The sequence below is a fragment of the Papio anubis genome, chromosome 8, assembly GCF_008728515.1.
Source record: "Papio anubis isolate 15944 chromosome 8, Panubis1.0, whole genome shotgun sequence".
NCBI lineage: Eukaryota > Metazoa > Chordata > Mammalia > Primates > Cercopithecidae > Papio > Papio anubis.
The window spans coordinates 77,220,547-77,245,956 of NC_044983.1; the positions used below are offsets into that span (position 1 = coordinate 77,220,547).

The window sequence follows — 25,410 nt, forward strand, 5'->3', positions numbered from 1 at the left end:
TTCTGTTCTATTGGTCTATGTGTCTGTTTTTGTACCAGTACCATACTGTTTCAGTTACTGTAGCCTTGTAGTATAGTTTGAAGTCTGGTAGCATGATGCCTCTAGCTTTGTTCTTTTTGCTTAGGATTTTCTTGGCTATATGAGTTCTTTTTTGATTTCATGTGAATTTTAAAATACTTTCTTCTAAATATGTGAAGAATGTTACTGGTAGTTTAATGGGAATAGCACTGAATCTATAAATTACTTTGGGCAGAATGGCCATTTTAATGATATTGATTCTTCCTCTCCATGAGCATGGGATGTTTTTCCATTTGTTTGCATCCTCTCTGATTTCCTTAAGCAGTGGTTTGTAGTTCTCCTTGAAGTGGTCCTTCACTTCCCTTGACAGCTATATTCCTAGGCATTTTATTCTTTTTGTTGTACTACTTTTAATAGTTAAATAATTTAATACTTTGTAAAGTGAAGAATAATTATGAAAAGGAAAAGAGTTGTTTCTGTGAAAGCTACCACATTTCTTTGGTTCATATATATTTCTATTATCCTATGATTTACCTTACCTATTTTATATAGATTAATTATCCTCTGATTTACTTTACCTATTTTATATATTTATATAATTATAATTTTATATAAAATATATGTATTACATTTTATTACAATTTTTATATAAAATATATGTATTTTGTTATAATAGATAAGGTAAATCACAGGATAATTTGGGGATAATTTTGTTCTTTATTAAAATAAAAAAGCCTATATGGTTAGGAATTAGTGAAGTGGGGATGACAAATAAATGTACATTTCAGACTTTCATCACCAATGAAAAAAATAAAACTTTTTATAGCCTTAAAACTGTCATTTTAAGGAGTTTTAGATTTTGGAGAAGGATTCAAAATGTAAAATATCTCTACAGTAGTACAATGTGAATAGAAATTAGTCATGCACTGAGTTCATTTTAGTGAGCTACCATCATTTAAATATCAGAGAAGTAGGTCCGGGGGTGGTGGCTTATGCCTGTGAACCCAACACTTTGGGAGGCCAGGGTGGGCAGATCACAAGGTCAGGAGATTGAGACCATCCTGGTTAACATAGTGAAACCCCATCTCTACTAAATATACAAAAAATTAGCTGGGCATGGTGGCATGAGCCTGTAGTCCCAGCTACTCGGGCGGCTAAGCAGGAGAATCGCTTGAACTCTGGAGGTGGAGCTTGCAGTGAGCCCAGATCATTCCACTGCACTCCAGCCTGGGCTTCAGAGCAAGACTCTGTCTCCAAAATAAATAAATAAATAAATAAATAAATAAATAAATAAATAAATCAGAAAAATAATTTCTTAGTTCAAATTAGTGAAACCTTTAAGAGGATGTCTTTAAAGATCATTATTTGAGAACAGTGCTTTTTCAGACATATTCTGATATTCAAATTCACTTTATAACAGAATTATAGATTAACCTTTTAATCACATCTTTGTTAAAAAGCCATCAGAATTCCATTTCTTCAGGAGATATTATCACCGGTGTGTTGTTTGATTCCACAGGTTAAACTTTTGCTGTCTTCATTATTATTAAGAACTTCTTACATATTAGAGAGATTGCCATTCATTGCTTTTTTTGTGTCTTTTTGAAGAGACACAGGCAGACTTGCTAGACTAAAACTGACACCTTTAAAAGCATGCAACAAGAATATCTCCACGATTATTGTAAAGTCACTCAAAAGTACCAATGACATCATCAATGGGCATATCTTGCCACTCCTTAAAAACAACAGCTGAACAAGTTTAAAAACTGATGTTGTAAAGAATATGTAATATATTGGAGTCATGATGGAAGTGTTAAACATATCCAGGGCCCAATTTAGGTAATTAATCTATGTGTTCACACAGACAATGAGGCTTAGCAGCAGAATACAGGCCAGGGGATGTGGCAGTGCAGGCTTTCCAGCAAACAGCTCTCTGATAGCACTGCCTAGGCTCTTAACCCAGGAGACTGAAAATGTGCCAATTACAGAGCAGATTGTTACATACACAAGATCGTTGTCCATGGTAGGGACCCACCAGGAAGATTCTTATCATGGCCATAATGACCACAAGAGTTGCAAAGACCACAAAACCTGGATCACCTACCTTGTGAGGTATTTTACTTAGTTTCAATATCCTCTTCTTTTGGAGGATGAGTCATCGTAACTGTAGATCCTCAAACACTTAGCAAACATCCAAATTTCCCATAAGGATTAAATCTTTCATTTAGAAAGAATGAAGAAAGAATGGCACTTACTAGGACGCTGAGAGCTCCTAGTGGAGTCACCAGCGTGGCCAGTGCAAACCCATATGCCGCTAAGTCGGCCACCTCGCCAGCTTCCGTTGACAGCAGTCTGGCCTACCACAACCATTCTTTAGGATATGCATGGCCACCTTGACCTGGTCTCATAGAACCTTTTCTGGCAAGTCGTAGAAAGCCTTTTTTTCCAACCCCAAATGAAACTTCCTCCAGTGAAAATGCTGGAGCTCATAGCTAATCCCAGACCAATATAAAAGTCATATTTTCCACACCCTTGGCTCATTTAACAAAATGTTCCTGTGAATCACGTTGATCACAGAACAGAGAAACTGCCAGTACTGGAGGCAGAACGATGCAATTTTCAAATAGTTTGAAAATAGGACATCAGTGTGAATGTCATTAAAGGAATGAGTTGCTTCGCCATCTCCGACCTGGTCTCGCTCTGCTCTCACTCTGTCTAACTGAAGGACAATAACAGCGAGGAGAGTGCATAAGTTTAATTTGGTCTCTTATGAAAAAAAAAAAAAAAGCTGGAGGAGGTGAGATATGATTTACACTCTTTTTCTCATAAATACTACCCTTTAGTCCCATTTCAAGTTTTAAACTCTAGCAGAGTAGCTCCAGCCTGAAAGGAAGGAGTGGCGACCTCACCCCAGTCTTCAGGCTAGCCTCCCAGCCTCCCTTCTGCGATCTGGCCCTGGGTACCATGGCTCACACCTGCACACCCGCACAGAGACCGCCCCGTCCTGCGCAGGCCATCCCAGTAGGAGGTGCGAGCATTCCTGCTGGCATCCTTGTGCAGCTTCCTCCATGCAGGAGTGCCAAGGAGAATCTGCCCCAGGACCTCCGGCCCCACCTCCTTCAGTTCTAAGATGCATATTTTTTCACGTTAACATCTCAAAAACTAGGTTGCCTCATCCAATCTTTGGGGCCTTAGAATTCAATAAAAAGAAAATGACCTAAAAATCTGCTCTCAAATTAAGTGATTGAGGAGAAAAATTAAAGTCTAGGAAGATTCTGAACTCAAATTCCTTTGCAAGTATCTTTAAGTTTTTGCTGCACTTAAAAGAATCTCAAAGTGCAATCTGTGAAAAATGTTGGATGGAGTTTACGGAAGAAAGGTAACTCAAAACTTCAATCGGTTGTCAGAAAGAAGAAAAAAACCCACTTTTTATCTGTGGAATGTCAGCCCCTTTAAATTATCAGGCCCAGAGAGGCATTTAAAGTACAGCAGCAGTCAGTCTCACTCCCCATTGAGCTAAATAATTGCCTCTTGAAGCCACTTGCTATGCAGGCTGTAGACTAACTGATGCCAAGTAACCATAAAATGCCATATGTGCTATAGTGCAACAATGTATAGTCAATCAGTAATTAATGTGATACTGGTAAACCAAAGAGAATTCCTGAAAAACATTAGAAATTACCTCTTCTTCTGATTCATCCTTTTTTGTTTAAAAACTTGAGCCTCTCTTTAGTTCTCCAGAGCACTCTCCAAGACAATCTGGAAGTGCGTCCTGGGCTGCAGACCTCAACTTTGGCCTGAATAAACTCTCTATATTAATTTTGCCTGAGCTTTCTCCTTTTAGGTCGACAGCTGTCACAGAGGAAGAAGACTTCAAATGCCAATCATCCAGTTCATATAAAATGTATGTGTATCATTTTAAGTGATTCCAGCTTTAATTGACTTTTTTTTCCCCCAAATTACTTTCTAGTAATCTGTCACATTTGCATCAGATCAGAGGAATTCCATAAGGAATTTTAGCTACAATGGCTAACACATAAACCATGAACTCAAACAAGGGTAGGAAGCCAGTCTTAATCATCTTCCTATCTCCATCACCAAATCTAGTGCTGAGCCTGAAGTGTTTGCTCAATTACATTTGCTTTCCCTATTTCCACTCCACATTCAAAACTGAAGTTGAAATAACAGAACAAAGAGAAAATAAACACAGTTTATGAAACACGTAACAACTGGGGAATTCCATAGGTAAACATTACAAGAACAATAAAATATGAGTACACAGTATCAATTGCACTAAAACTTGGAGAATAAACCTACCTTCTTGTTGTGAAACCTGTAGTTTTTGACCGTTACAAAACATACCTTTTCCTTTCCTGGTAGTGTACATCTTATCTTCCACACAACTGTACACAACTCCAAATTCTATCTGCAGAAGAAAAACAAGTTTCCTTTACCAAACCTGAGTATTTTTGACCATTAAATCAATTAATTGTTCTAAGACTCTAATAAGAAAATATCACATATTACTAATAACAGATTGAAATGGCTATACTGTAGGATGCTTTCCAGCCTAATCAGAGAAAAAGGTAATAAGATCTGGAATCCTTCTTATTCTCATCTTATCTATGTGCAGACGTAATAGCACTCACCTTTCCTTTCTCCCTCCTGCTCCAGAAGACAGAGCTTTTCTATTTTCTACCCTCTCTTATATTCTCTGAAAAACTGCTCCATCAACTGATACCTCTTCTCTTGGATTTTTCTTTTCATACCTTCTCACCAAGTTTCTCCCTCCCTTACAAAAGCTTCAAAATGTTATTCCCTCTTTTCCGTTTACTGCCGATGAGTAGTCTACACTTTGCATCTCCTGTGCTCCTCTTAATACATTACAATTTGGCTTCTGCCCTGATCACTTATTCTTCTGAAAGTCCCGCAGAGAATATCAATGAACTTTCCTGACCAAATGTATTGTCTGAAGAATTGGAGATTGCTGGCCACCATCAACCCTTATTTAATACTTAATTCAGTACCTCCATGTTTCCAGAATTACTCTTTCAGTTCTACCTTACTCACCAATCCATCTCAGAGTCACTATTTTAGAACCTTCTTCTCTGCCTCAGCCTTAAAAGTTAGGTACCTCAGGCTTTTCTTTCTTCTTCCATTGCTTCCATTTCCCTTGTAGCTCTCCATATTCATACAGATTGTCCTTTCCAGTCCACAAATTCAACTTCTTAATAATTTTGCTCCCATCAACCCCTTAATCATAGATAAAAACATATACGGCCAGGCACAGTGGCTCACATCTGTAATCCCAGCACTTTGGGAGGCCGAGGCGGGTGGATCACGAGGTCAGGAGATCGAGACCATCCTGGCTAACATGGTGAAACCCCGTCTCTACTAAAAATACAAAAAATTAGCCGGGTGTGGTGGCAGCACCTGTAGTCCCAGCTACTCGGGAGGCTGAGGCAGGAGAATGGCGTGAACCCAGGAGGCGGAGCTTGCAGTGAGCCAAAACCATGCCACTGCACTCCAGCCTGGGTGACAGCGAGACTCCGTCTCAAAATAATAATAATAATAATAAAACATACACTTTGGAACCTAGTCTTACAGAATCTCTATCAAGGAGGTCAAAATCATTCATTACCTGATCACCTCCCATTGCTTCCCCATAAATCTCCTCCTTCAAATTGAATCTTAAAAACACTTCCCAATTTTGGCATTTCCTTGGCTGTTCTCACTGCCTCTACTTAGTTCAGAGTCACCCAAACCCCAGTATAATCTCTACATTGCTAGAATTATTTGTCACTTTCCACTCCAAAGCCTCTTCTGTTTCCCAACTACCTAGAAACAAAAAACTAAATTTTGTCACATAGACTGGCCACTGTGCCTTACAGTAAGGCCAAACTAACCTCTGCCTGGCCACTTCCAGCACTTCCCTCTCCATGAACATCTCACCGTTCCCCACACACATCATGGTCTTCGACTTCTCCAAGCTGTTCTTTGTATTAAAATGCTTTCCTTTTTTCTTTTCTTTTTTCCCCCCCATCTGGCAAAGCCCTAATTTTCTAAGGATCAACTCACATGACCAACTTCTAAGACCCCTTCTGTTATAAAGATTTTCCCAACCCACTTTTGGCAGAATCGGTGACATCCTGTGTTCCCACAGTATTTTTTTTTCACGGTTCCACCACATATCATCTTTACCTGTTCACACGTACAGCTTTGTGCTGAGCTGTGAGTTCAGTGGCAGGGCCAGCACACAGCCCAGGGCTGATTATAAACTAAATGCTCACTTATCTCCTTTTGGACGTTCTCAGGATTAATACAACCCTAGGGCTAAGCTTCCATTTGTACTAATTTGTGTTTTATTTTCAGAAATTTCTTTAAAGTTTTTGTGTACAGGTTGATCAAACATATCAAAAATTCCCTAACAACAGGGATGTGAGATAGTAGCAAACATATTCACTATTTAACCAAACAAACAGCCAAACAGCAAGAAAATGCAATAGCTATGGATTTTTCTCTACTGGACTTTTGACACAAGTATTCAATAATGTGTCGATCCCACAATACACTTGCTATTTTCACACCATGCATTGGCCCTTGCTAATTCTCGGTCTTTAAAGGGCTCTTTTCACTGATACCTATTAAAGCATTCCAAGCTTAAATCCCAATTTTTCCATGTAGCATTTTAGATCACACACAAACTCCTATCCCATTTCACTCTCTCACGTGTATACTGGTGGCTAAATACTGAACTTTCGGTTACTTGTGTGTATTTTCTGCTTACAACCTCTGATTCTCAGAAAACATTAAATTTTCTTCAATGGAAATGTATCATGAACATTTTAACAGTCCTGTAGCTTATATTCAAAATAATGCAGTTATATGACTTGAAAAAGAGACATCTGAATTTATTATGAAGATACATTTACTCTTTCCCAGAAAATGAAAGCAAGGCATTTAATCAACTGTACATTTAAAACAACATACCTTCTTATTTACAACAAAGCCAATTGAAACAGCTACAAAAGGAAATCTTAAAAAAAGACAAAACACAAATTTACCAAGATAAAACTTATTGTTGGCCGGGCGCGGTGGCTCAAGCCTGTAATCCCAGCACTTTGGGAGGCCGAGGCGAGTGGATCACGAGGTCAGGAGATCGAGACTATCCTGGCTAACATGGTGAAACCCCGTCTCTACTAAAAATACAAAAAACTAGCCGGGCGTGGTGGCGGGCGCCTGTAGTCTCAGCTACTTGGGAGGCTGAGGTGGGAGAATGGCATGAACCTGGGAGGCGGAGCTTGCAGTGAGCCGAGATCACGCCACTGCACTCCAGCCTGGGAGCACAGCGAGACTCCGTCTCAAAAAAAAAAACAAAAAAACAAAAACTTATTGTTATATAGTTACTAAAATTAATCTTTTCGTAATATAAGTACTCACAATTTTTTTTCTATAAACAGTCTTATCCCTCCTCCCCACAATACCTAAGATGCAGAACAGTGTGTATTGTGTACAGCTCGTTGAGTAAATAGGAGGGAAGGGGACATATATAAATACATGTATTCACACAAGATGCTCCTACAGGCATGAAACATCTCTGAAGGGATTCATAAGAAATGGATAGCAATGGTCACCTGAGAGATGGGTCCTGAGAAACTGGGGAGAGAAGTGGCAAGGGTACTTTCTACTGTATCCCATTTCCTGTCTTTTGAATATCAAATGCCATAATCTAATGACTATGTGAAAATATCTTTTCAAAAAATAAAAGTAAATTTTAAGAAAATTAAAGTGAATTTTTAAAAAGAAAATAGTCTATTTTCATCATTTTTCCTGCAGCCTGGTAGACACAGGCACTGCCTTGTATAGAATTGCTGTTACTTGTCTCTATACCAACACCAAAACTGTAACTTCACATCTGAAAAGTAGACTATTCACCATTATTTTTACGGTTGCATGACAGTTTAAACAAATACTTTGAAATTTCTGACCCACAAGAGAGTCAAGATCAAGGCAAAATAGGGTCAACATAACTACTACAAATAAAAACCTCTAAATATATGAGTTTTTATTTTAACAAAAATAGGATCAAACTATACACACTGTATCATACAATCTTCTACTCTTACATTACACCATAAGCATCTTTCCACATTTAAAAGATACAACACCATCATGTATATAAAGTCTATAAAACTTTATAGATTTTAACAATTCTGTACATAGTACAGACATGTACAACTACATGGCAACTTCAGAAGTAACACTGATGGGCCAGGGGTGGTGGCCCAAGCCTATAATCCCAGCACTTTGGGAGGCCAAGGTGGGAGGATTGCTTTTGAGGCGAGGAGTTTGAGACCAGCCTGGGCAACATAGTGAGACCCCATCTCTACAAAAATAAATAAATAAATAAATAAATAAATAAATAAATAAATAAACAAACTTGGTGTGGTGGCTTGCACTCGTAGTCCCAGCTGCTTGGGAGGCTGAGGTGGGGGCATAATTTGAGTCCAGGAATTTGAGGCTGCAGTGAGCCATGATCTTGCCACTGCACTCCAGCCTGGGTGACAGAGTGTGACCCTGTCTTAAAAAAATAAAAAGGAAAGAAAAAAGTAACATCTATGTGGAATCCCACCATAGTTGGCTACTCATTTTAACTCACATGCGCAATGCCATCGGGCTTTCTTCTGGTGATATAATATACTTAAACTCTGTGCCAGGCATTATACTAAGTTCTAAGATAAATGTACCACTCATAGAGTCCCATCATTAAACAATTCTATTAGGTGACATTAATATGGTCTTTTTAAAAACTGAGGCTTAAAAAGATTAACTTGCCCAAAGTCACAAAGTCAATTAAAAAACACCAGAATTCAAGCCTAAGCCTGTTGAACGTAACACCCCTCCAATTTTTAACCCTATTTTCTCTTCTGGACTGAACTCATTCTATATTGACAGCACTCCAATAGTGACCTCATTAGTTTCTTTGTCGATCTCAAAGAAGCAAGGTTGTTTGCTTCAATTTTTATATGGCTCCAAGAGTGAGAAAAGAATGGTGACCAGGGCATGCTACTCCACGTAAAAAGATCACACCATTAATATTTCTTCACCTCCATATCCAATGAGAAGTCTGCATAATACAATTTGCTCTATTCACTTTAGGTACCCTTTCTTAGAATAAAGATGCATAAACAAAGTATGCGATTCTCTAAAATGTATATGTTCCTGCACAGAGTACTCTAAAGGGCTATCCAGGTAATATACAAAGAGCAATTATATTAAACTTTTTTAAACATATCTGTGTACAAAGTTAGTCGTTCCATCAATAGGGTCAATGATCCATGTGGCGTTGTCAGTTAAGACACTTTTTCCCTGGCTGCCACAGATTCCTCACCATTGAAACTAAAAGCAAGAAGGATACACTCCTATTAACAATGTCCAAACCATGATATTTCCTTAGCTGCACAGTCTTGTATAAAATATAAAAATCTGCACCCTACTTTTCTATTGTTGCTTCTTTGTCCCTATAAAGACTGATAACAGTGGGGGGGAAGCTTTATTTTATTTTACTGAGAACAAAGTCATGAGAAAAATTACAGAATTCAAAATTTTTAAATGTGGCTGGGCATGGTGGCTCACGCCTGTAATCCCAGCACTTTAGAAGGCGAAGGCAGGTGGATCGCCTGAGGTCAGGAGTTCAAGACCAGCCTGACCAATATGGTAAAACCCCTCTCTACTGAAAATACAAAAATTAGCTGGGCGTGGTAGCATGCACCTGTAGTCCCAGCTACTCAGGAGGCTGAGTCAGGAAAATTGGTTGAATCCGTGAGGTGGAGGTTGCAGTGAACCGAGATCGCACCATTACACTCCAGCTTGGGTGACAGAGCAAGACTCTGTCTCAAAAAAAAAAAAAAAAAAAATTATAAAATGTAGTACCAGAATAAGTAATGGCACATGCATGTTCCTGCGTGCGCACACACACACCAGACGAGCATATTTTGGAGATGAGAAATCATTAAGGAAATGCCATGATTTAAAAAATGGGTCCAGACACTCTCTAATACTCCCATCAAGAGGCAGAGCCTACACTTGGTAACTTGTTTCTAACTAAATCTTATGGAAATCCCATAAGTGATACTAGAGTTCACTGGTTTTCTTCTTTCCTATTTTCTTTTCTAGTTATTTTCTTTCATTTAAAACTGAACTGTCTTAATAACTACTATCATCATCTCCATTTATCTCTTTTTCTCTTAGCTATAAATCTTTTTATTCAGAAGAAATATACTTAGCCACGGCTTAAAACATTTTTTCTTCTCAATGGCTAAAAACACCAGGAATGCCCGATGACATGACTAGGAAGAAGTCCAGAATCACAGTGCTAACAGTTTAGCATGATAATGTTTCTGTTAAATTTCTGTGCCTGTAAAAGAGCCCAAATTTCAGGATTTTCTCTCAGACTCTCTAGAGCTACTGCCACTTTACCATATAAAGAAGTTTACGATACAGAGAATGAAATTGAACTTTTAAATCATGCCAACAGCAGACGTTTGTCATGTTAGCTTCCCAGCACCCAACCATTCATTCCTTTTACTATGAAGGAATCCAAATATTCCTCTTTCCTACTCCCTGTCAGCTTGAGCATATGCAAAGCACCTAAGCTCAGAAACTGCATATCCCTGCCCAGAATTTGTAATCTTAAACTAATGAGGTAAAGATAAAAGGTTAGTTAGAAAGTATTCAAACCATCAGAGTCAGGAGTGAGGGTACCAGTGGCTGCCTCAGCCATAGCTCCTGTGTCCCCTCAGATACTCCTCCTCCCTCCCATGGTTCTGGCCCAAGGAGCCCACACCCACAACATAAATCCCTTTTCAGCTTAAGCTAACTGAAGTCAATTTCTGTGTCTAAAATCAAAATGCTTGCCTAGTATAAGTGACTCCAACTTAGATTTCATTTTGTCATTTGAAATGGAAATAAGAAATACCTGTGTGATGGATACTTTTCCTTTATGGAAGAGATAAGCATTTTTTCAACTTTTTGGTCAGTAGCAGTTACCAAATCAACTGGAGAACTTTTCAGGATAATATTCACTTCATTTTTAAGAGTATCACGAACCACCCAAAAAGGGTTTTTGGCAGGCAAATAAAAAAGCATAAGTAATTTTAAATCAAACAAAAAGATAAAACACAAAAATGATTTAAAACATTCAATCTGACTTTAAATAACATTCCTTAAAGATATTCTTGGCTGGGTGCGGTGGCTCACGCCTGTAATCCCAGCACTTTGGGAGGCCAAGGCAGGCAGATCACCTGAGGTCCGGAGTTTAAGGCCAGCCTGACCAGCATGGAGAAACCCCATCTCTACTAAAAATACAAAATTAGCCAGGTGTTGTGGCATGTGCCTGTAATCCCAGCTACTCGGGAGGCTGAGGCAGGAGAATCGCTTGAACCTGGGAGACGGAGGTTGCAGTGAGCCGAGGTCATGCCACTGCACTCCAGCCTAGGCAACAAGAGTGAAACTCCATCTCAAAAAAAAAAAAAAAAAAAGATATTCTTAAGAATTTCTCATAAAAATGTTTATAACATAAGGCTTCAATAATTATGACCTTTTAGGTATGGAATTATATAATTTAACATCCTATTTTAGCTGCGCAACTGTCATCACAAGACGTTTAATGATATAAAATTGAAGTACTCACTGTGAAGTGTTTAGTAAAAGGAAAACAAATGCAGACTGAACAAAATACATGTTTTATTTAATAAGGCAACCACACGCTTCACACCCGTCACATTATGGCTGACAAAGTTTTAATTCATACCTCTTCAGCTTGTCTTGCTGGGGTTACTGCCTAATCTATGCCTTCCTGCCAAGGATCAGCCATCTTCCGAAAATATTTAACACATGTCAGCACAAAGTAGTTAGAATTCTCTAAAAGTCTTAATTATAGAATAGTTTTCTTCACACAAAAAAAATCTTAATTAGCAACAGACTTTCATTTCGTATTTACCCCCTGCCCTATTCCAGAGTTCAATTTTTTTTCCAAGATTTACTCCTAGACCAATTAAAGAACACTTTCTACCTGGATTACTTCACTACTAATGCAGAAATGTTTTAAAAAATTTCTATTAAATTGTCTCCAAATGTGTTCATACCATAACACGTTAAAAAACAAAACACAATCTCCGGTGCGTTCCTCCAAGATGACAAAGAAAAGAGGGAACAACGGTTGTACCAAAAAAGGGCTGCAGCCACGTGCAGCCTATTCCCGGCACAAACTGTGCCCGATGCATGCCCAAGGACAAGGCCGTTAAGAAATTTATCATTCAGGACGTAGTGGAGGCCGCAGCAGTCAGAGACATTTCTGAAGTGAGCGTCTTCGAAGCCTATGTGCTTCCCGAACCATATGTGAAGCTACGTTACTGTGTGAGTTGTGCAATTCACAGCAAAGTAGTCAGGAATTGATCTCGTGAAGCCCTCAAGGATTGAACACCCCCACCCTGATTTAGACCTGCGGGTGCTGCCCCACGGCCCCCACCAAAGCCCATGTAAGGAGCTTAGTCCTTAAAGACTGAAGACGGACTATTCTCTGGAGAAAAATAAAATAAAAATTGTACTTAATATTGCATGTTGAGTGTATCTGTGCTAGATAGGGTGGGTGTTAGACCAAGTGAGAAGTGACACACAGTATTTTCATGAGAAAGAAAGCTTATTCATGTGAATTAAACCTTAACTGTTTGTGGTCATGTCCCTGGCCTCGCAATTTGCATAACTGGGTGAAATAAAGGGAGTTTAGGCAAAAAAAAAAAAAAAAAAAAAAAAAAAAAAATCAACAAAACACTGGTTTAGGAAATAGAGAAAAAGGACACAAGAAACATTTTAATAGATAAGTAAATGTCTGAGTGAAGGATAAAGTGAAGATAAAAGAAAGAACACTAGGAATACTGAAATAAAAGAAGCTTTGAAAGGAAGGAGCAAAAGGCACATGTACTAACTAAATGCCAGGCAGGCAGGTGCTCTACATAGGAGACGTATTTTTTAATAAGGTTATAAAGATCAAGAATTTAAGGGTTAGAGATGAGAACTTCTGTACGCAAGATAATAGAGAGAAATAACACAGTAAGAATTTGAACTGATTTTAAATTCCATTGTTCTTTCTATTATGACATTCTGAGGAAAGAAAATTCCGGGACCAAAAGAATAATAAAAAAGAAAAAAATGAAATGTATTTCTCTGAGATTAGAGAGGAGAAAAAACAACAACATATATTTGTGTTCTGAAGTGTCCAACTCTCCACTGACTTCCGAAGACTAGAATAACTTGTCGATGGCTTGACCATACTCTGAAGACTGTATCTAGCACAGTGAAGCTTTTTAAGCTGTCAGATTCCAAAAATGTGGCCTCAATATAAAGCAACCCTAGTTTTGTCTCCTTTGCAATTGAGAATAGCTAACACAGAGCTGCATCTTGAAGATACTCAGAAATCCCTATCTTGGGACTCACATTATTTATAGGAAAAGAGACAGGAGAGGAAAGGAGGGGAAAGGACCGATACAGTGAGTTTCTGCCTGTTGCTTTTTCTTCCTGATAAAGGAATTTAAAAAAAAATTAAAAAGGAGGCCACTCTCTGAGTTATATGAGTAACTCCTTAGAGATCTTCAAGAATTGTTGGTGACAGATCGAGAATCCATCTCAAAAAAAAAAAAAAAAATTGTTACCAAACTTTTTTTTCATTCGGACACCCATTCTGCTCCACTAGTCTTGACAGAACTAGACGTTTTCAAGCTGCACCCACTTTCCTGCCAGAAATGACTCAAGCCACTCACACCTCCACCTTCTAACAGCACTAATGTCACTCCGACCAATCCTTCAGGGCCCATTTCAAAAGCTACCCTCTCTTCTAGGGATTCTCCACCCAGAAGTCACTATGTGTTTTACCCTTCAATAGATGTTTGCTGAATACCTATTACATGCTGTACACTGCACCATGGGGAGGAAAACCAGGTCCCATTCATACTTACTCTCTAGGAGGGGACTCAGATACTAATAAAAAATGCACAGACCACATGCAAAATCACAACGGTAATAATCAAGGCTAAGGAGGACAAGTGCAATGAGAAGCATCTAACGGGAGCTTTCACCTGGACTTAGTCATCGGATCAGGTTTCCCTGACGACAAGATTAAACTAAGGTGAGAAGAACAAGTGAACACGCATGAACTCACTCAACTGCAGGATGCCTGGTGCCTGAAGACTAACTGAAGGGCCTAAGTGTGACAGCTCAGAGGTCAAGAGAATCAGGAGGGATAAAGCTGGGGAAGTAGTAGGGTTCATCCCTTATAGGACCTCAGGGATAAGAATTTGATGGGAGACACTTGAGGAATCACTTCACTGTGGCTACTGAACAGACAGGCAGAAAGTGGGTATGGGTAGACAGTTAAACTATTTACATTCAGCATGCAGTAGTGTGGAGGATAATTGGCTGGTAATTGGCTGAAACCTCAGGAGGGAAGTTTTGCTGGTGGAGAAGCTAAGGGAGTCAAGAGATATCTGTTTGGAAAGATAAAACTGGGGAGACTCAGTAACAGACTGGTTATGGAGTATGAGGGCGAGGCAGAGTTCAAGGATGCCCAAATTTTCCAGTCTGGCAAGTGAATGCATAACAGTCACATCTACTGAACAGGGAGTAACAAAAAAAGAGTCGAGTTTGGGATGTGGGAAAGAGGTTGGAAAATTAAGAGTTCAAGTAGCAGAGATATGAGGCCTTCGTGAAATCAAAAGATGTCAATTATGCAGCTGAATAGATGGATCCTGAGCTCAGAAGAGAGGTTTGATCTGTAGATATAAACATGTAAGTTACTTGAGTAGACAGCAACTGAGGGCCTGAGTCTGGACTTCATTGGATAAGCATGATTGATAGATAATTGTGTAGGAATATCATCCCACAAAATCAGCATGATCTAACAGTAATAGACCGGGGAAACCCACTGAGGCCTGTCTGTTCAGATTCTTCTCGGTTCCCCTTTGCAGCATTCCTTCCTCCTGGGTATGGAGCAGGGCCCTGTCCGAAATGGGAGTCTTATGACTTACAATCAGACAAGATAGGCCAGAGAATTTATTTATAGCCAGCTACAAGACAGAAAGGTAGGGGAAGATCCCTACCTTGGGGAGAAAAAGCAGCAGATGAAAGGAGGGCAGAAGAAGGTCAAAGAAAGAAATTCATTTTTCTGGGGGGCTGCAGTGCCCCACATTATAACACAAGACTGTAACAAGGGCTTATGGGAGTTATGAGCCAGTAATGGTTGGTGAAAACATATATGTATATGTGTATACATATATGTAATACATTTATTCTGATATACACGTATATATCATATCACAAGTACATTTCTTGATGTAAAGGGGCCGTATTTACTCACTTTCATTTTCCCAAATCCATAGACACCTGAACTGTTTCCTGCTGTTTCTGTCCTGGTCACAGCCTTCCCAGCATGGGAGCCAGGCCATCTTCCTCTCGCCACCTGTCCCCAGCAGTGCGACTGGCGCTGCCCCGTCTCTTAGGGTGACTACCTGTAAGTGATCTCTCTGCCATCTGTGGGCCACCTGTCCTTAGCAGCGCGACTGGCGCTGCCAATCATCCGGGCGCTGCCCCACCACTTATGGTGACTACCTGAGCCTGGGATGCACCAAGTTTCTCTCAACTTTTCAGAGTAGGGAAAATGAAAACAGGCAATGATTCCACAGAAGCTGCCATAGGGGTTAAGTGCGATGTCTGCGAACCGCTACCCCAACGTCAGGACTGTTTCTGGTCACCCCAGGGCAGTTCCAGATAACGTGGCAGGCAGGGGTCACCCAAATGCAGCCTCCGCCCCAGGGACTGACCGCGCACCGCAGGCAGCGCTCGTCCCGGGCCCTGCAGGGGGAAGCACCAGCCGAACCCGGAGAGGGTGGCGAGTGAGGCGGGGAAAACAGGGGTCTCACTTCGAGTCGAAGGGCGTCCTGCTAGCTGGGTGCCCGGTGCTATCCGGCCTCAGTGCTTTGGGAGGCAGAGGGGCTGCCCGGGACCAAAAGGACCCGGCTTCGTAAGCCGTCAATGAGGGGGCGTGGTTGCTTTGCTGGGCCCCGCCCCCAGCTGTGCCCTGCGAGGCTCTGCTTGAGGCCTGGCCCAGGTCTTCACCAGCGCAGGAGACTCAGATCTGGCCTTTTCTTTCTCAGTTCTGGTTCTTCTAACTTCTTTTCTTCTGCTTGTCCTTTCTTCTCTAAATCTTTTTAAAATTCAATTCCTCTTTCTTTTTCTCTTTTCTTCTTTACTCTTCCATTCACGCACCTTTTCCCATTTCTCTTTCTTTACCCTTTCTCTCATTTTTCCATAGTAACATTTTGACAAAACACAAATTGGAGATATGACTTCGGTTGAGTAGCTTTTATTTGCCAAAGCAATACGTGGTAAACTTATAGTACTTAAAAAAAAAAAAAAAAAAAATCAGTTGCCAGAACTAACTGCCCTTTTCCTCAATGATGTATTTAGATACCACTTATCGAGGACTTACTATGCTTTCAGCAATTGTGTTTTTATATGCATTATTTTTGTTAAATATTGCCTGAGGTATGTATAATTACCTTCATCACACAGATGAAGAAACTGAGGCTCAGAGAAGGTAAATGATTTTTCCTCACACAGGTCACCGGTCACACAGCAAAAGCAGAGCAGTGAAACACACTGACTCCAAAGTGTTGGGGCTCAGAAAACGACACCCCAAAATGAAGGCCTCAGAAGCAGCCTCACAGAAAAAAAGTGATTTGACCCCTCTTGCTTTCCTGTCTCTGGCCCCACATTCTCCCTCAAGGCTTGCCTTAGAAACTGGAATTCTTCTTCCCCAAGGCAGGTCCCAGAAACTCAAAAATATTATTCTAATCCCCACAACTTTTTGTGTAAAAACAGACCATAAAGAAATTATCCAACCCACTTCTTCTGATTGTAGGTCTCAAGACCCCATTCCAGAGAGGGTCTTGCCCAATGCACAGAAGGAAGGAATGCACCAGGGAGAGGCCAAACAAAATCTGAACAGACAGGCTTTGCTGGGTTTCCCCACTCAGTCTATTAGCATTACATTATATAGTTTTGGTCCAATCCTGTTTCTGCGCAGCTGGGTATATTTTGCTTGAACCTAAACATAAAAATGGACTGTTCCCCTGTATCTTGGGTCTTCATTCTGAAGGCTCCCATGTCACTTAAAACTATGATCAAATAAATTTGTATCCTTCTCTCCAATTAATCTTTCTTTTGTCAGTTGATTTTCAGCAAACATTCAGAGAACAAAGGGGAAATTTTCCCTTTGGTCCTACAAAAGTCTGCACGCAGCAAATGTACGGCACAAGGAGGTAGCATTATATGAGGTACAAGGACTAGTTTATGGTCCTTAAAATGTTTCCGCTTCTTGAAGGGGCAGCATCATGGTACATACATCATCATCACGCAAAAACTGTTGCACAGATATAAGATGTCCCAGCCACAGCAGGACCAGAAAAGTGAGCTATTTGGCTCCTTACTTAGGAAGTGATTGTTTTTCTGCATTTAATCAAAGAACAAGATGTTGTCACAATCATGTTGCCAATGAAACACTTCCCAGAGATGAATGATGTGAACTGTGGACCCAATTCCCACACCCCACAAAGAGCAAGAAACTTGTCTTAGTTGTCTAAAGAATGATGCCTTAGGTATCTGGTTTGGATATCTCTATTTGCCTATTAAATGATTTTTTTTTATTTTTTAAAGACAAGCCTTCAGAAACTAGCTATTTTGTTCTTCATTGTCAATCATCTTAAAAATCTTGCCAACTGCATGATGACAAGTGTTAATTCATAACTAAATAAAATTTTCCAGGCTTTTGCAGAAATGTCATCCATCATCTTTTAACCTTTTTAAATGAATGTGGTCCCACTGATTTGGCAAAGCCGTTAAAATCAGTATAACCAATTTGAAGCAAGAGAGATTAAATATTACCTATCTTATTCCTTTGAATGATAACATTTCAAGCTACCTGTGTCAGGTGAGCAAGAAGCCTAGTTTTTTTCTAGAGACCTTAGCATCTGCCTCATAATTGTTCTCAAGTAACCTAGATTTTTTCAGTCCAAAGAGGCCATTCTGCTTCCAAATGCCTGCTGAAAGTGAAATGCGGCCGGGCGCGGTGGCTCAAGCCTGCAATCCTAGCATTTTGGGAGGCCGAGACGGGGGGATCACGAGGTCAAGAGATCGAGACCATCCTGGCTAACACGGTGAAACCCCGTCTCTACTAAAAAATACAAAAAACTAGCCGGGCAAGGTGGCGGGCGCCTGTAGTCCCAGCTACTCGGGAGGCTGAGGCAGGAGAATGGCGTGAACCCGGGAGGCGGAGCTTGCAGTGAGCTGAGATCCGGCCACTGCACTCCAGCCTGGGCGACAGAGCGAGACTCCGTCTCAAAAACAAAAACAAAAAAAAAGAAAGAAAGTGAAATGCAAAATCTGCCGGTACACAGGGAAGTCTCAGTGTTCAGATTCGATTGTGGCAAAGCTGCAAACTGGTCTCACAAATCCAAGGGATCTTTGGTCCAAAGTTGTGAAAGTGGTTCAGAAAGCTGCAGAGACCTCAGTACAGGATGAGTTAACCCTGAGTTCCCAAAGGGGCAATGTTTAAAACTCTGGTCCAATCTGCAGCCACTGTTCCTAACCCTAAGAACATCTGCTGTGCCCAGGTGTCATCGGGGGCAGGGACCAGCAGCACAAACTCTGCTTCCTGGCATGGTGTCCAGCTCCTCACTCTTCCGACCTTCCCTAAGGGAAGTTCCCTCTTGGAAGCCTTTGGTATCCTTTCTTGTCAGCTGACTCCCATCTATGAGAGAGGTTGTAATTACGCTGAATCTCAGAATGAAAGGCAGGTGAGATCCAATGCCCCTGACACCTCCCCAGACAGCTGAGTGGACACAAGAGAGTTCTAGGGAAGGGTGGCCTTTGTGAAGCCACAAGAAGGTCTGTTATCCTTTCCCAAAGGCAAGGATGACAGTGCTTACTTGCCCTGTATTTGCATAATAAAGAGAGTCCACCACAGAAATGAGTGGGCAATTTCCCTCCCCAGAAATCACGGGCATCTTGCCAACTGCGCTTAGTCTTTGGAGTTGACTTCTTTTAAATGACCTCTCTCTTCATTAAAACAAGTTTTGGTTTCTACATGCCAAGATATTCTCAGTTAATAGTTAATGATTTAAGTGGACTCTCACCTAATATAATTATATATACACCATGGCAGCTGGTCAGGGGTGGAGTGTCCAGGATAGCTAATAAGATCTTACATTTTGCTACCAAAATAATATCATATTCACATTGTACTCCATAAAACATTCTCAAACCAACAGAACTGAAAAGTTACCTCCTTCCTCTGATCTCCTGTGTAGCATTCTACTGTTGGAAGCACTCATTGGATGCTTAACATTTATGGTGTTGAGTATATACACACATGTATTCTTCCTCACCCCATGTCAACGTTTTTATTAGATCATAAGTGGATTATGAATGGACATCATTTTAGTTATTCTTTGACTCTCCCACAGTGCATGAGTAGGAATTCAGCAATGCTTTAATTGTTAGGCTTGGCAATTTCTTTTTCTCTTATCTTCTAAGATAAGGGTACAGCTTTTCTTAGCCTTGTAAGACCGAAAGGAACAGTAACATTTCACATCCAGAACACACAGCTCCTGTAAAAGGAGCCACAGAGGCTAAGTTTGCCTTGGACTTGGAAAAGACAGCTGAATAATGGCAAGGGCTAAGAAACTATTTAACAACCAACTGTCAATAGCAACAGTCAAGAAGACACAGCATACAAACTTTAGCAAAAAAGTGCCCAAATGAGAAATGTGAAGCAGGAACTAAGAGACTCAACAAAAGCACTTCTAGGTTATCTGTTTTTAGAAACATTAATCGAACTCTGAAAGTCAAATAAATCCCTATGAACATTAAAAGAAAACTCAGAGGTCTAATTATTCTAAGAAGTTTGCTCTTTCAGGTATTCTACGCTTGATGACTATTTCAACTGATACTGATAAAGTATGAAAAGGAGTGTTGACACAATTTTAGAAACAGGGATTTGAAATGTACCTGACAACCCTAATATATTACTGTATATATAAAATTGACAGGCATCGTGATCAGGGGCAATAATGTTAGTGTGTAAGTCATCAAAATGGCCAGCATGAAAGTTCCATGTAGAAGCAGAGCAAAGAGATAGCCCCCCCCTTCCTGGGCACGTGCAGTTCATTACAAATCCAAAAGCTTGTGCCTCAGGCAATGCCACAATCTGAGACAAAAGAAATCCACAAAATGGCATTAAACAAACAAACAAACAACAAAAAAAAACTGTGTTAACTTTCCCAAGAATTACTGGCAAAGCTCTCTTCCATGCTGTTTGAAACACCTGTAATTCAATCTTACAACTAAATGTAGATTTGTTCAATAGTATTGGTGGTAATATAAGCATTAGGATATTTCTATCAATAGGCATTGATGCCTGGAGAAGACTGTCCTTTTGTTTGAGCACTTTGACTTTCCCGTTCTTGATTTCTTCAATGAGTCTTTCTTGCCTACCTTCAGAATCCCATAGTTGAATAGTCACATTTGTTTCTCCTTCTTCATCTGTCACCAGATTTATGGTAAAGTTTATAACATATGATATCTTCTTGGTCAAATAAAGGGTTTAGCACATCTATAAAAGAGAGAGAGTACAAAACTGGATTTAAAAAACAAAGTCTAGCTCTATGCTGCTTATAAGAGACATCCTAAAACAAAACAACATAGAAAAGTTGAATATAAAGGGATAAAAACAAGACATAATAGTGAAATATTCACCAAAAAAACCTAGTGAAATGATATTATTATAATTCAAAATAGGATTTAAGGCAACATTCATAAAAAGCATGTAACAATACAGAAATTCTATGCACCTGATCATATACTACTCCGCAAAACCATTAGAATTATAAGGAAAAAATGAATAAAACCACACAATAGTGTGAGATTTTAACACATCTGTCTCAAAAACTGATAGATCAAGCTGACCAAAAATTAGTTAAGTACACACACACACAAGCAAGCACACACACATAAATATGTGCATATATGTGGACAGAGGGGGACTGCAAATGATAAAGCAAACAGGGCAAAGGTAAATAATTGGTGCATTTGGGTAAAGTCTATGGAAAAGTTATATATACTATGTTTGGAACTTGCCTGTGTTTTAAATTGTGTCAAAATAAAGATCATAAAAAATCACATCCAAATAAGTAAATTAAAAACAGTAAGTTCCCATCCTTTGTGAGGAATTGGAAAAAGAACATCAGAGAAAATCTTTTTTAAAAGCAGAGAGAAGGAGATAATACAAGGGCAGAAATTGACCAGGCACAGTAGTTCATGCCTGTAATCCCAACACTTCGGGAGGCCAAGGCGGGTGGATCACCTGAGGTCAGGAGTTCGAGACCAGCCTGGCCCACACGGTGAAACCCTGTCTCTACAAAAAATACAAAAATTAGCTGATCATGATAGCAAGTGCGTGTAATCCCAGCTGCTCAGGAGACCGAGGTGGGAGAATCGCTTGAACTCGGGAGGTAGAGGTTGGAGTGAGCCGAGATTGCGCCACTGTAGTCCAGCCTGGATGACAGAGTAAGACTCCATCTCAAAAAAAAAAAAAAGAAAAGAAAAGAAAAGAAAAAGAAAAAAGAAAAAAAAAAGGTAGAAATTAATGAAACAGAAATAATGAAACAATAGGGGAATAAAAGTGATATATGTTTCTTTGAAAAGACAAACAAAAAATAAAGATAAACCTCTAACTATACTGTTTAAAGGGAAATAAAGGAAAGTACAAATGAAAATTGTTAAAAATGAAATGGAATGGCTAAAGATACAATAGAGATTTGGGAATATAAGAGAATAACTTGAACAACTTTATAACATCTTTATAATGGACAGAGAACACATGTATTTACATTTAAATAGCAATTTTGAATCAATTAGTACTTGCAGACTTTCTTTCCAAAAAGATAGCTAATGCCTTTCTTTCCTTTTAATTCCTAGTCTTTACTTATGATTTGACCTGAGTAATATAACAATAGTGATAAAATTTCAAATCAGAGGCACAAAAAAATCCCACTTCAATGTCACCTTTGCCAAACTGGCATTTAGAGGGGGCCGTAAAACTTGGTTTTTCTAATGAAGGATTCATATAAAATCTTTACATATATTTCCCTAAATATAATTTTTAATACATATTTTCGCACAATTAAAGATGCAGGTAAGTATACAGTAAAAGGTCTTCTCCAATGTTTGTTTTCCATCAAGTACTTTTCCTTACAGACAAAATTTCCAGGGTCTTGGGTATATTTCCAGAGATGTTCTATGTTATATATAACAGACACAGCACACACACACACACACACACACAAATATTTTATACTATATCTACTGTTCTGGACCTTTACTTTTCCACTTAAAAATAGGTATTTGACAATATATATTGGACATCCCTCCATAATAAACAGTTTACTTTTTAAAAAAAACTTGCTTCATATTCAACTAAATGTTAGCATAGCCTAGGATATGTTCTAGTCACAAACAATCCTCAAATCTCAGTGGCTTAAAACCACGAAGTTGTTTTTTTGTTTTGTTTTTTTTGAGACGGAGTCTCGCTCTGTCGCCCAGGCTGGAGAGAAGTGGCACGATCTCAGCTCACTGCAAGCTCCACCTCCCGGGTTCACGCCATTCTCCTGCCTCAGCCTCCCGAGTAGCTGGGACTATAGGCGCCCACCACCACGCCCGGCTAATTTTTTATATTTTAGTAGAGACGGGGTTTCTCTGTGTTAGCCAGGATGGTCTCGATCTCCTGACCTCATGATCCGCCCGCCTCAGCCTCCCAAAGTGCTGGGATTACAGACGTGAGCCACTGTGCCCAACCCACAAAGTTTTATTTCTAGCTCCTGCTACATGTTTATCATGAGTTGACCAGAAGTTCTATTTCATGTCTACACTACTAGGGAACCCAGACAAATGTATCTGGCTCTATCTGGTCACTTTGGCAGTAGGAAAGAGAACTGTAGAAAGAATCACTGAAATGAAATAATTTAGTCTAAAAGTGGCAGATGTCATTTTTGTTTACAACATTGGACAAAGAGGTCACATGGCCACCTATAACCAAAATGGAACCAGGAAATGCTGAAAATATTTGAACATCTCTAATAACAACCAGAGGATATACCATACTTTAAATTGGTTTTCTACTGATGATCCTTTGTTTTCATTCTTTACTACAAATAAGCAGTATAATAAAAGTGCACATATCATTTTTTACATGTGAATATATCTATAGGATATGTTCCTAGAAGTAGAGTTTTGCATGTATCTTTAGAAGTCCACCTGTGGAGAATTAGTCCCAGTGGAATGAGTGAGCCGAGTGTCCGTGTGGTTGAGTCTCCGAAACCGGTAGCACTTGTAGCATGGCTGACCAACTGACTGAAGAGCAGACTGCAGAATTCAAAGAAGCTTTTTCACTACTTGACAAAGACAGTGATGGAACTATAACAACAAAGGAATTGGGAGCTGTACTGAGGTCCCTTGTACAGAATCCCACAGAAGCAGAGTTATAGGACGTGATTAATGAAGTAGATGCTGATGGTAATGGCACAATTGACCTCCCTGAATTTCTGACAAAGATGGCAAGAAAAATGAAAGACACAGACAGTGAAGAAGAAATCAGAGAAGCATTCCGTGTGTTTGATAAGGTTGGCAATGGCTATATTAGTGCTGCAGAACTTTCTCATGTGATGACAAACCTTGGAGAGAAGTTAACAGATGAAGAAGTTGATGAAATGATCAGGGAAGCAGATATTGACGGCAATGGTCAAGTAAACTATAAAGAGTTTGTACAAATGATGAAAGCAAAGTGAAGACCTTGTACAAATGTGTTAAATTTCTTGTACAGAATTGTTTATTTGCCTTTTCCTTGATTGTAACTTATCTGTAAAAGGTTTCTCCCTACTGTAAAAAAAAAATGCATGTATAGTAATTAGGACTTCATTCCTCCATGTTTTCTTCCCTTATCTTACTGTCATTGTCCTGAAACCTTCTTTTAGAAAATTGATCAAGTAACACGTTACATGTGGCTTACTCTGGATATATCTAAACCCTTCTGCACATCTAAACTTACATGGAGTTGGTGAAATGAGGGAACATCTGAGTTATGCCTTTTTTTAAAGTAGTCTTCTTTAGGAACTGTCAGCATGTTGTTGTTGAAGTGTGGAGTTGTAACTCTGTGTGAACTATGGGTAGTCAACAATATGTACTTAAAAGCTGCACTATTGCAAAGTGGGTGTATTATCCAGGTACTTGTACACTCTTTTTTTGTACTGCTGGTACTGTACCAGAACCATTTCTTTACTTGCTTTTAAAACTTTGTTTAGCCGCTTAAAGACAATCTGCTTATGGCACAATTTGCCTCAAATCCTTTCCAAGTTGTATATTTGGGAGGCCGAGGCGGGCAGATCACAAGGTCAGGCGTTCAAGACCAGCCTGACCAACATGGTGAAATCCCATCTCTACTAAAAATACAAAAAAACTTAGGTGGACATGGTGGTGCATGCCTGTAATCCCAGCTACTCAGGAGGCTAAGGCAGGAGAATCGCTTGAACCTGGGAGGTGGAGGTTGCAGTGAGCCGAGATTGCACCACTGCACTCCAGTCTAGGCAACAGAGCAAGACTCTGTCTCAAAAAACAAAAAATTACAATTTATACCACCCTGCCCCCCTAAAAAATAAAAGAAGTCCACCTGTGGCATGGAGCACCCCAGGGATTCAGTTTATCCACACTTGACATACAATGAACATAGATTATTACAATGTTTCTATTTTGGGGGTGGCAGGTGATATTTTTTAGAAATCTTGCAGAGATACAATTGACTACAGCTACATTCTCTGAGCTAGAATAGGAAACAGGTATGGCTGCAATATTTTGTGTTTTAATTCTTAGTCTAAGTATTCTCATCAATTATTTAATTTCAGTCAAGTCAGAATTATAGTTCTGGATGTTGCACCAAATGCCAGGATTAGAAGATGGAATCCTCTAATTATTTATTTTTACTAGATTTCCCAGTAGGCCCACGGGAGGTTGTGTCATATTAAAATATGATTCTATGATCACATTAATTTGAAAATATCAGGTTAATCAAAGTGGATTTTTAACCACAGAACTTTTCACAGCCTCATAATATGAGTGCCAAAACTGGAAATTTGTAACGGGGGAGGAGGATGGAGCAAGATGGCCAAAGAGAAGCCTCCAAATTGTCCCCCCAACAGGAACATAAAATTGAGCAAATATCCACACTAGTAAGTA

The 25,410-nt window shown here is 39.6% G+C and overlaps 4 pseudogenes across 1 annotated transcript; 2 read left to right on the top strand and 2 right to left on the bottom strand.

The window, feature by feature from the left end:
- Nucleotides 1-1,385: 1,385 nt before the first annotated feature.
- Nucleotides 1,386-20,726, bottom strand: LOC101018821 (annotated as a pseudogene).
- On the top strand, nt 12,213-12,561 carry LOC116276371 (annotated as a pseudogene).
- LOC101021281 lies at nt 18,430-20,725 on the bottom strand (annotated as a pseudogene).
- Nucleotides 20,727-23,452: 2,726 nt separating the features above from the next.
- LOC101017753 lies at nt 23,453-24,452 on the top strand (annotated as a pseudogene). The gene has a single exon (XR_161495.5). The product of XR_161495.5 is annotated as a calmodulin-like (transcript).
- Nucleotides 24,453-25,410: the final 958 nt, after the last annotated feature.